Source organism: Physella acuta, unplaced genomic scaffold (assembly GCF_028476545.2).
Source record: "Physella acuta isolate Inbredline_101_S28 unplaced genomic scaffold, ASM2847654v3 ptg001235l, whole genome shotgun sequence".
NCBI lineage: Eukaryota > Metazoa > Mollusca > Gastropoda > Physidae > Physella > Physella acuta.
The window spans coordinates 97,990-110,248 of NW_026732751.1; positions in this window are offsets into that span (position 1 = coordinate 97,990).

Below are 12,259 nucleotides of genomic sequence, written 5' to 3' on the forward strand. Positions count from 1 at the left end.
CTCAATACATCCACCTTACTCTACCCATCTCACTACATCCTCCACCCATCTCAATACATCCACCTTACTCCACCCATCTCACTACATCCACCTTACTCCACCCATCTCACTACATCCTCCACCCATCTCAATACATCCACCTTACTCCACCCATCTCACTACATCCACCTTACTCTACCCATCTCAATACATCCTCCACCCATCTCAATACATCCTCCACCCATCTCACTACATCCTCCACCCATCTCAATACATCCACCTTACTCCACCCATCTCACTACATCCTCCTTACTCCACCCATCTCAATACATCCACCTTACTCCACCCATCTCACTACATCCTCCACCCATCTCAATACATCCACCTTACTCCACCCATCTCACTACATCCTCCACCCATCTCAATACATCCACCTTACTCCACCCATCTCACTACATCCTCCACCCATCTCAATACATCCACCTTACTCCACCCATCTCACTACATCCTCCACCCATCTCACTACATCCTCCTTACTCCACCCATCTCACTACATCCTCCTTACTCCACCCATCTCACTACATCCACCTTACTCCACCCATCTCACTACATCCTCCACCCATCTCAATACATCCACCTTACTCCACCCATCTCACTACATCCACCTTACTCCACCCATCTCACTACATCCTCCTTACTCAACCCATCTCACTACATCCACCTTACTCCACCCATCTCACTACATCCTCCTTACTCCACCCATCTCAATACATCCACCTTACTCCACCCATCTCACTACATCCTCCTTACTCCACCCATCTCAATACATCCACCTTACTCCACCCATCTCACTACATCCTCCACCCATCTCAATACATCCACCTTACTCCACCCATCTCACTACATCCTCCACCCATCTCAATACATCCACCTTACTCCACCCATCTCACTACATCCTCCACCCATCTCAATACATCCACCTTACTCCACCCATCTCACTACATCCTCCACCCATCTCACTACATCCTCCTTACTCCACCCATCTCACTACATCCTCCTTACTCCACCCATCTCACTACATCCACCTTACTCCACCCATCTCACTACATCCTCCACCCATCTCAATACATCCACCTTACTCCACCCATCTCACTACATCCTCCACCCATCTCACTACATCCTCCACCCATCTCAATACATCCACCTTACTCCACCCATCTCACTACATCCTCCTTACTCCACCCATCTCACTACATCCACCTTACTCCACCCATCTCACTACATCCACCTTACTCCACCCATCTCACTACATCCACCTTACTCCACCCATCTCAATACATCCACCTTACTCCACCCATCTCAATACATCCTCCACCCATCTCACTACATCCTCCACCCATCTCAATACATCCACCTTACTCCACCCATCTCACTACATCCTCCTTACTCCACCCATCTCACTACATCCTCCTTACTCCACCCATCTCACTACATCCACCTTACTCCACCCATCTCACTACATCCTCCTTACTCCACCCATCTCAATACATCCTCCTTACTCCACCATCTCACTACATCCACCTTACTCCACCCATCTCACTACATCCACCTTACTCCACCCATCTCACTACATCCTCCACCCATCTCACTACATCCACCTTACCCCACCCATCTCACTACATCCACCTTACTCCACCCATCTCAATACATCCTCCTTACTCCACCATCTCACTACATCCTCCTTACTCCACCCATCTCAATACATCCACCTTACTCCACCCATCTCACTACATCCACCTCCCATCTCACTACATCCACCTTACCCCACCCATCTCAATACATCCACCTTACCCCACCCATCTCACTACATCCACCTCCCATCTCACTACATCCACCTTACTCCACCCATCTCACTACATCCTCCACCCATCTCACTACATCCTCCTTACTCCACCCATCTCACTACATCCTCCACCCATCTCACTACATCCACCTTACTCCACCCATCTCACTACATCCTCCTTACTCCACCGATCTCAATACATCCACCTTACTCCACCCATCTCACTACATCCTCCACCCATCTCACTACATCCTCCACCCATCTCACTACATCCACCTTCCTCCACCCATCTCACTACATCCTCCACCCATCTCACTACATCCACCTTACTCCACCCATCTCACTACATCCACCTTCCTCCACCCATCTCACTACATCCTCCACCCATCTCACTACATCCACCTTACTCCACCCATCTCACTACATCCACCTTACTCCACCCATCTCACTACATCCTCCACCCATCTCACTACATCCACCTTACTCCACCCATCTCACTACATCCACCTTACTCCACCCATCTCACTACATCCACCTTACTCCACCCATCTCACTACATCCACCTTACTCCACCCATCTCACTACATCCACCTTCCTCCACCCATCTCACTACATCCTCCACCCATCTCACTACATCCTCCTTACTCCACCGATCTCAATACATCCACCTTACTCCACCCATCTCACTACATCCTCCACCCATCTCACTACATCCTCCACCCATCTCACTACATCCTCCACCGATCTCAATACATCCTCCTTACTCCACCCATCTCAATACATCCTCCACCCATCTCACTACATCCTCCACCCATCTCACTACATCCACCTTACTCCACCCATCTCACTACATCCTCCACCCATCTCACTACATCCACCTTACTCCACCCATCTCACTACATCCTCCACCCATCTCACTACATCCACCTTACTCCACCCATCTCACTACATCCACCTTACTCCACCCATCTCACTACATCCACCTTACTCCACCCATCTCACTACATCCACCTTACTCCACCCATCTCACTACATCCTCCACCCATCTCACTACATCCACCTTACTCCACCCATCTCAATACATCCACCTTACTCCACCCATCTCAATATATCCTCCACCCATCTCACTACATCCTCCACCCATCTCAATACATCCACCTTACTCCATCCATCTCACTACATCCTCCACCCATCTCACTACCTCCACCTTACTCCACCCCTCTCATTACATCACCTTACTCCACTCATCTCGTGACATCCACCTTACTCCACCAATCTCACTACAACCTCTACCCGAATCAACAAATGTCTGTCTTATCGAATCAACATTGATAAAAAGACAGTAATTTTACTTCGTATTTTTTCCCCTTGTAAAGTGCATCACATTGTCATAAACTCTATCCCCTGTCTCTAAAGCCGAATGACCTTGACCCCTTTATCCGCATCCTTGACTTCCGTTTCAGCTGTCGTCATCTCGCCCTCTGTAAATGAGAAAAAAAAGTGTATTCCTTTTATTTGTGCGTCTATAAATGTAAAAAATGTGTATTCCTATTATTCGTGCGTTAGAATGTGTCTTCCAATTGTTTGTGCATTTAAGCCCAATCCATCAGCTTCTTCCTGACAGAGCTGGTGACGTCACAAAACCCACCAGGAAACTCTCGAGGCCAAAATGCAATCGTGTTTCTAGTTCTGGAATCTACAATCAATTAGATGCGCTCAATTTAACAGACGTTGAGCACATGACGTAATTTATGTCGAAAAGTTAATTACACAATGCCATTTACAATAGACGTAACAATACGCAGGTACTAACATACCGTGTTCTATAGATTTTAGTTGATACACATGTAGGTTTTATACACAGGTAGTGAAATGTACTATAGATTTTAGTTGTCACACCTGCACTATTGTAGGTTTTATACACAGGTAGTAAAATGTTCTATAGATTTTAGTTGTCACACCTGCACTATTGTAGGTTTTATACACAGGTAGTGAAATGTTCTATTTATTTTAGTTGATACACCTTGTAGGTTTTATACACAGGTAGTGAAACGTTCTTTAGATTTTAGTTTTCATACCTGTAGGTTTTATACACAGGTAGTGAAATGTTCTATTTATTTTAGTTGATACACCTGTAGGTTTTATACACAGGTAGTGAAATGTTCTATTTATTTTAGTTGATACACATGTAGGTTTTATACACAGGTAGTGAAATGTTCTATAGATTTTAGTTGTCACACCTGCACTATTGTAGGTTTTATACACAGGTAGTGAAATGTTCTATTTATTTTAGTTGATACACCTGTAGGTTTTATACACAGGTAGTGAAATGTTCTATAGATTTTAGTTGTTACACCTGTAGGTTTTATACACAGGTAGTGAAATGTTCTATAGATTTTAGTTGTCAACCTGCACTATTGTAGGTTTTATACACAGGTAGTGAAATGTTCTATTTATTTTAGTTGATACACCTGTAGGTTTTATACACAGGTAGTGAAATGTTCTATAGATTTTAGTTGTCAACCTGCACTATTGTAGGTTTTATACACAGGTAGTGAAATGTTCTATTTATTTTAGTTGATACACATGTAGGTTTTATACACAGGTAGTGAAATGTTCTATAGATTTTATTTGTTACACCTGTAGGTTTTATACACAGGTAGTGAAATGTTCTATAGATTTTAGTTGTCAACCTGCACTATTGTAGGTTTTATACACAGGTAGTGAAATGTTCTATTTATTTTAGTTGTCACACCTGCACTATTGTAGGTTTTATACACAGGTAGTGAAATGTTCTATTTATTTTAGTTGATACATATGTAGGTTTTATACACAGGTAGTGAAATGTTCTATAGATTTTAGTTGCCACACCTGCACTATTGTAGGTTTTATACACAGGTAGTGAAATGTTCTATATATTTTAGTAGTTACACCTGCACTATTGTATGGTGTATGTTACATCTGACCAACTTAAATGACCAAAGACTATATGCTTTTTCTTATTGCATGTTTGGCTGTCATAACTGTACGCAACATATGACATACATATTATGTAACATACACTTTCTCTCTCTCTCTCTCTCTCTTTCTCTCTCTCTCTCTCTCTCTAATCCCCTCCCTAATATCGTTAACAATTTTTTTCTTCACTTTTTATCGTACGGAAAACTGTATAATTGATACACACATGATAACCAATCCCCCACATAAAACACACAATATTTCACACAACTGCACACATTAATCCATTAACTTCGAGCAAAATTCCACATAAAACCATCTTAACCACACACAAAACCACACAAAAATCATCAAGAGCATTCAAAACACCACTCGAGTCCCCACAAAAACCACTCAAACTCCACTTGACACCATAGGCAAGCACAGAACGACACCTTTAAAACACCTAATCTCTCACTCTATTTGTGGGACCACTCAATTGACTTGAAATAGATTTCGAACCTCGCATGAATTAATTATGCAGAGAGAGACTTACGCGCTATTTAAGGCCCTTAGTTTCTAGAGTCAATTATTTACAGTTTGCGGGTCTGTGTTGCGTTAGAAATGTCTTTAAATGCCGTTGAGGTGCTACATTAGAAATGTCTTTAAATGCCATTCCGGGCTTCATTAGAATTCACAGAATAGAGAATGGGTTCACTAAAATCAAGTTCTTCTATAAGGTCAGTCAATTAAAATAAAGGTAAATTTTGTAAATGTCAAGGTCAAACATGAATAAAACATTGAATTATTTAAATATGGTTTCCGTTTAATATTGACTTATGATTTTCCTCTGTATGTTATAAACTCGACACACAAAGAATTTCAAGCGTCTTCTACTGCCGGATGCTACAAAGTGCAAGAACTCTTGTCAACGCTAAACTAACTAAAACAATTTTTAAAACCTCACTCGACCCTACGCATCACTGAACAAACCATCATTTTACCATAACATTTACCCTCCCATTAAAAAACTTCCACCGAAAAATTCCGTTTTGTAAGCTTTAATTCATCACTTCTTTCACTAAGCCACGAGAATAAATATTTGACCACGTCGGTGTGCCATACAAATGGATATTCAAACACTCCGGCCTGCCATACATTTTGCCTACCCTCGCCCAAGGCGGAAGTCTTTTGTGGCGCCCGAGAAAGCAGCTATCATGTATCGGTGTCACCCCGGCCACTATAGGACTATTTGTACGGGCTGAAACCCTACACGGAAACATCGCTGTCCCCCGGGCTTTATCTTTAATTTATCCGTAATGTAGATTGTCGCCTACACAATTTTACCTTCTCCCGAGTGTCAATACATCAGACTTAAGAAAACCTCAACGGCAGACACCAGTAGGGGCTAATGGTGGGGGGTGGGTGTGGAATTTAATGGCTTAATCTTAAAGTTAAAAAAAAATCCGAATTGCGAATCAGGGCGGGTAGGTATCAGGTATTGGATTATCTCGTAAAATGTAATGGTAAAATTGATCGTAGAAGTACAAAGGTCAAAGTTGAAATTTGTCTGGAACTTAACAGAAGTGGCTTTTGCGCAGTTTTTCTTTCAGAATTATTTTTTTCTGGAGGTTCTTGCAACTTACAGGGCTGGGGATGAGTGGAGAGAAAGGGGGAGAGGGGAGGTGGTTAAAGTAAATATTTTTTATATAAATTATGTATTTTTTCTATTTCTCCCTGGGAGGACATTGGGCGTGCGCTGGTGGAGGGGGGGGGGAAGAAGAGCAGTGACTCCCGGGAGAGATGCCTGGAAGAAACACGGGTCTCAGCTCTGTGGCTAAATCTAAGGAAACAGAGGCTGAGATTAAGGAAACAGAGGCTGAGATTAAGGAAAGAGGCTGAGATTAAGGAAACAGAGGCTGAGATTAAGGAAACAGAGGATGAGATTAAGGAAACAGAGGCTGAGATTAAGGAAACAGAGGCTGAGATTAAGGCAACAGAGGCTGAGATTAAGGAAACAGAGGCTGAGATTAAGGAAACAGAGGCTGAGATTAAGGCAACAGAGGCTGAGATTAAGGAAACAGAGGCTGAGATTAAGGAAACAGAGGCTGAGATTAAGGCAACAGAGGCTGAGATTAAGGCAACAGAGGCTGAGATTAAGGCAACAGAGGGTGAGATTAAGGAAACAGGGGCTGAGATTAAGGAAAGAGGCTGAGATTAAGGAAACAGAGGGTGAGATTAAGGAAACAGAGGCTGTGATTAAGGAAACAGAGGCTGAGATTAAAGAGAGGCTGAGATTAAGGAAACAGAGGCTGAGATTAAGGAAAAGAGGCTGAGATTAAGACAACAGGATGAGATTAAGGAAACATAGGCTGAGATTAAGGCAACAGAGGCTGAGATTAAACAGAGGTTGAGATTAAGGAAACAGAGGCTGAGATTAAGGAAACAGAGGCTGAGATTAAGGAAACAGAGGCTGAGATTAAGGCAACAGAGGCTGAGATTAAACAGAGGTTGAGATTAAGGAAACAGAGGCTGAGATTAAGGAAACAGAGGCTGAGATTAAGGAAACAGAGGCTGAGATTAAGGAAACAGAGGCTGAGATTAAGGAAACAGAGGCTGAGATTAAGGAAACAGAGGCTGAGATTAAGGCAACAGAGGCTGAGATTAAGGCAACAGAGGCTGAGATTAAGGAAACAGAGGCTGAGATTAAGGCAACAGAGGCTGAGATTAAGGCAACAGAGGCTGAGATTAAGGAAACAGAGGCTGAGATTAAGGAAACAGAGGCTGAGATTAAGGCAACAGAGGCTGAGATTAAGGCAACAGAGGCTGAGATTAAGGCAACAGAGGCTGAGATTAAGGCAGCAGAGGCTGAGATTAAGGAAACAGGGGCTGAGATTAAGGAAACAGGGGCTGAGATTAAGGAAACAGAGGCTGAGATTAAGGAAAGAGGCTGAGATTAAGGAAACAGAGGCTGAGATTAAGGGAACAGAGGATGAGATTAAGGAAACAGAGGCTGAGATTAAGGAAACAGAGGCTGAGATTAAGGCAACAGAGGCTGAGATTAAGGAAACAGAGGCTGAGATTAAGGAAACAGAGGCTGAGATTAAGGCAACAGAGGCTGAGATTAAGGAAACAGAGGCTGAGATTAAGGAAACAGAGGCTGAGATTAAGGCAACAGAGGCTGAGATTAAGGCAACAGAGGCTGAGATTAAGGAAACAGAGGCTGAGATTAAGGAAACAGAGGATGAGATTAAGGAAACAGGGGCTGAGATTAAGGAAAGAGGCTGAGATTAAGGAAACAGAGGGTGAGATTAAGGAAACAGAGGCTGAGATTAAGGAAACAGAGGCTGAGATTAAAGAAACAGAGGCTGAGATTAAGGAAACAGAGGCTGTGATTAAGGAAACAGAGGCTGAGATTAAGGAAACAGAGGCTGAGATTAAGGAAACAGAGGCTGAGATTAAGACAACAGGATGAGATTAAGGAAACGTAGGCTGAGATTAAGGCAACAGAGGCTGAGATTAAACAGAGGTTGAGATTAAGGAAACAGAGGCTGAGATTAAGGAAACAGAGGCTGAGATTAAGGAAACAGAGGCTGAGATTAAGGCAACAGAGGCTGAGATTAAACAGAGGTTGAGATTAAGGAAACAGAGGCTGAGATTAAGGAAACAGAGGCTGAGATTAAGGCAACAGAGGCTGAGATTAAGGAAACAGAGGCTGAGATTAAGGAAACAGAGGCTGAGATTAAGGCAACAGAGGCTGAGATTAAGGCAACAGAGGCTGAGATTAAGGCAACAGAGGCTGAGATTAAGGCAGCAGAGGCTGAGATTAAGGAAACAGGGGCTGAGATTAAGGAAACAGGGGCTGAGATTAAGGAAACAGAGGATGAGATTAAGGAGAGGCTGAGATTAAGGAAACAGAGGCTGAGATTAAGGAAACAGAGGCTGAGATTAAGGAAATAGAGGCTGAGATTAAACAGAGGCAGAGATTAAGGAAACAGAGGCTGAGATTAATCCAACAGAGGCTGAGATTAAGGAGAGGCTGAGATTAAGGAAACAGAGGCTGAGATTAAGGAGAGGCTGAGATTAAGGAAACAGAGGCTGAGATTAATCCAACAGAGGCTGAGATTAAGGAGAGGCTGAGATTAAGGAAACAGAGGATGAGATTAAGGAGAGGCTGAGATTAAGGAAACAGAGGCTGAGATTAAACAGAGGCTGAGATTAAGAAAACAGAGGATGAGATTAAGGAGAGGCTGAGATTAAGGAAACAGAGGCTGAGATTAAGAAAACAGAGGATGAGATTAAGGAGAGGCTGAGATTAAGGAAACAGAGGCTGAGATTAAACAGAGGCTGAGATTAAGGAAACAGAGGCTGAGATTAAGGAGAGGCCGAGATTAAGGAAACAGGCTGAGCTTAAACAGAGGCTGAGATTAAGGAAACAGAGGCTGAGATTAATCCAACAGAGGCTGAGATTAAGGAAACAGAGGCTGAGATTAAGGAAACAGAGGCTGAGATTAAGGAAACAGAGGCTGAGATTAAGGAAACAGAGGCTGAGATTAAGGAAACAGAGGCTGAGATTAAAGAAACAGAGGCTGAGATTAAGGAAACAGAGGATGAGATTAAGGAAACAGAGGCTGAGATTAAGGAAACAGAGGCTGAGATTAAGGCAACAGAGGCTGAGATTAAGGCAACAGAGGCTGAGATTAAACAGAGGCTGAGATTAAGAAAACAGAGGATGAGATTAAGGAGAGGCTGAGATTAAGGAAACAGAGGCTGAGATTAAACAGAGGCTGAAATTAAAGAAACAGAGGCTGAGATTAAGGAAACAGAGGCTGTGATTAATGAAACAGAGGCTGAGATTAAGGAAACAGAGGCTGAGATTAAGGAAACAGAGGCTGAGATTAAGACAACAGGATGAGATTAAGGAAACATAGGCTGAGATTAAGGCAACAGAGGCTGAGATTAAACAGAGGTTGAGATTAAGGAAACAGAGGCTGAGATTAAGGAAACAGAGGCTGAGATTAAGGAAACAGAGGCTGAGATTAAGGCAACAGAGGCTGAGATTAAACAGAGGTTGAGATTAAGGAAACAGAGGCTGAGATTAAGGAAACAGAGGCTGAGATTAAGGAAACAGAGGCTGAGATTAAGGAAACAGAGGCTGAGATTAAGGAAACAGAGGCTGAGATTAAGGCAACAGAGGCTGAGATTAAGGCAACAGAGGCTGAGATTAAGGAAACAGAGGCTGAGATTAAGGCAACAGAGGCTGAGATTAAGGCAACAGAGGCTGAGATTAAGGAAACAGAGGCTGAGATTAAGGAAACAGAGGCTGAGATTAAGGCAACAGAGGCTGAGATTAAGGCAACAGAGGCTGAGATTAAACAGAGGCTGAGATTAAGAAAACAGAGGATGAGATTAAGGAGAGGCTGAGATTAAGGAAACAGAGGCTGAGATTAAACAGAGGCTGAGATTAAGAAAACAGAGGATGAGATTAAGGAGAGGCTGAGATTAATCCAACAGAGGCTGAGATTAAGGAAACAGAGGCTGAGATTAAGGAAACAGAGGCTGAGATTAAGGAAACAGGGGCTGAGATTAAGGAAACAGAGGCTGAGATTAAGGAAACAGAGGCTGAGATTAAGGAAACAGAGGCTGAGATTAAGGAAACAGAGGCTGAGATTAAGGAAACAGAGGCTGAGATTAAGGAAACAGAGGCTGAGATTAAGGAAACAGAGGATGAGATTAAGGAAACAGAGGCTGAGATTAATCCAACAGAGGCTGAGATTAAGGAAACAGAGGCTGAGATTAAGGAAACAGAGGCTGAGATTAAGGAAACAGAGGATGAGATTAAGGAAACAGAGGCTGAGATTAAGGAAACAGAGGCTGAGATTAAGGAAACAGAGGCTGAGATTAAGGAAACAGAGGCTGAGATTAAGGAAACAGAGGCTGAGATTAAGGAAACAGAGGCTGAGATTAAGGAAACAGAGGCTGAGATTAAGGAAACAGAGGCTGAGATTAAGGAAACAGAGGCTGAGATTAAGGAAACAGAGGATGAGATTAAGGAAACAGAGGCTGAGATTAAGGAAACAGAGGCTGAGATTAAACAGAGGCTGAGATTAAGGAAACAGAGGCTGTGATTAAGGAAACAGAGGCTGAGATTAAGGAAACAGAGGGTGAGATTAAGGAAACAGAGGCTGAGATTAAGGAAACAGGATGAGATTAAGGAGAGAGTGAGATTAAGGAAACAGAGGCTGAGATTAAGGAAACAGGCTGGATTCCAGACCAGAGAAAACTGAAAGAAAAATTGAACAAAAAAATTGGAGTTGACACAAAGCATACGACGTTTTTGGGACATGCTTTAGCAAGATAAAAAAGAACTGCTCGAAGAAACAAAATAAATAAAGAAAGGAAACCTGTGTATTTTTTAAATTTTGTATTACTTGATCTAGTATCACACAGGATTTTAGAATCTTTCATATCTTTGAGTTTTTATAACTTGATCTCGCACAATTTTAGAATATTTAACATTTCATTTCGCCAAGGACCAATTAGTGCCACCTGAATTATTAATGCCACGTACATCTTGTTTATTTTAAAAGCACGAACAAAAAATAAAAATGTTGACAAAGGAGTGCATTATGGTTAAGAAACATTTAGCCTGTATGTAGAGCAGTTAAGGTAATGGTTAAAGGTAAAGTAAACGCTCAAGTCTAAGGCTTGCTGCAGCATATCGGTCAAGGTTAGAGCTAAGGTTAGGATTATGTGTGACCTTCATGCCCTGGTTAGCGTTAGAGAAGTGAAATGGGAACAAATCGATCGAGTTAAATTTTTGTTGATGACATTTGCCAGTCTTTAAAGTTCATCTAACAGTCACAATATAAGGTGTAGACAAATAACCCGGCTCACGTAGTCACTCAAACGGTTCATTTAGCCACTTATGTAACTGTTAATCTAGCCACTCAAACGGTTAATTTAACCTCTTATATAACTTGGCTAATTTAGACACACAATGGACTTGGTTAATCTAGCCACACAACTAACTGGTTAATTTAGCCACTTATATAACTTGGCTAATTTAGCAACATAATAGACTTGGTTAATCTAGCCACACAACTAACTGGTAAATGTAGCCACTTATATAAGTTGGCTAATTTAGCCACATAATAGACTTGGCAAATCTAGCCACACAACTAACTGGTAAATGTAGCCACTTATATAAGTTGGCTAATTTAGCCACATAATAGACTTGGCAAATCTAGCCACACAACTAACTGGTAAATGTAGCCACTTATATAAGTTGGCTAATTTAGCAACATAATAGACTTGGTTAATCTAGCCACACAACTAACTGGTTAATGTAGCCACTTATATAAGTTGGCTAATTTAGCCACATAATAGACTTGGCAAATCTAGCCACACAACTAACTGGTTAATTTATCCACGCACAGCTTGGTTAATCTCTATCGCCGTACTAATCACACTAATCTGCTTTAGATTCGAGTCATCCCA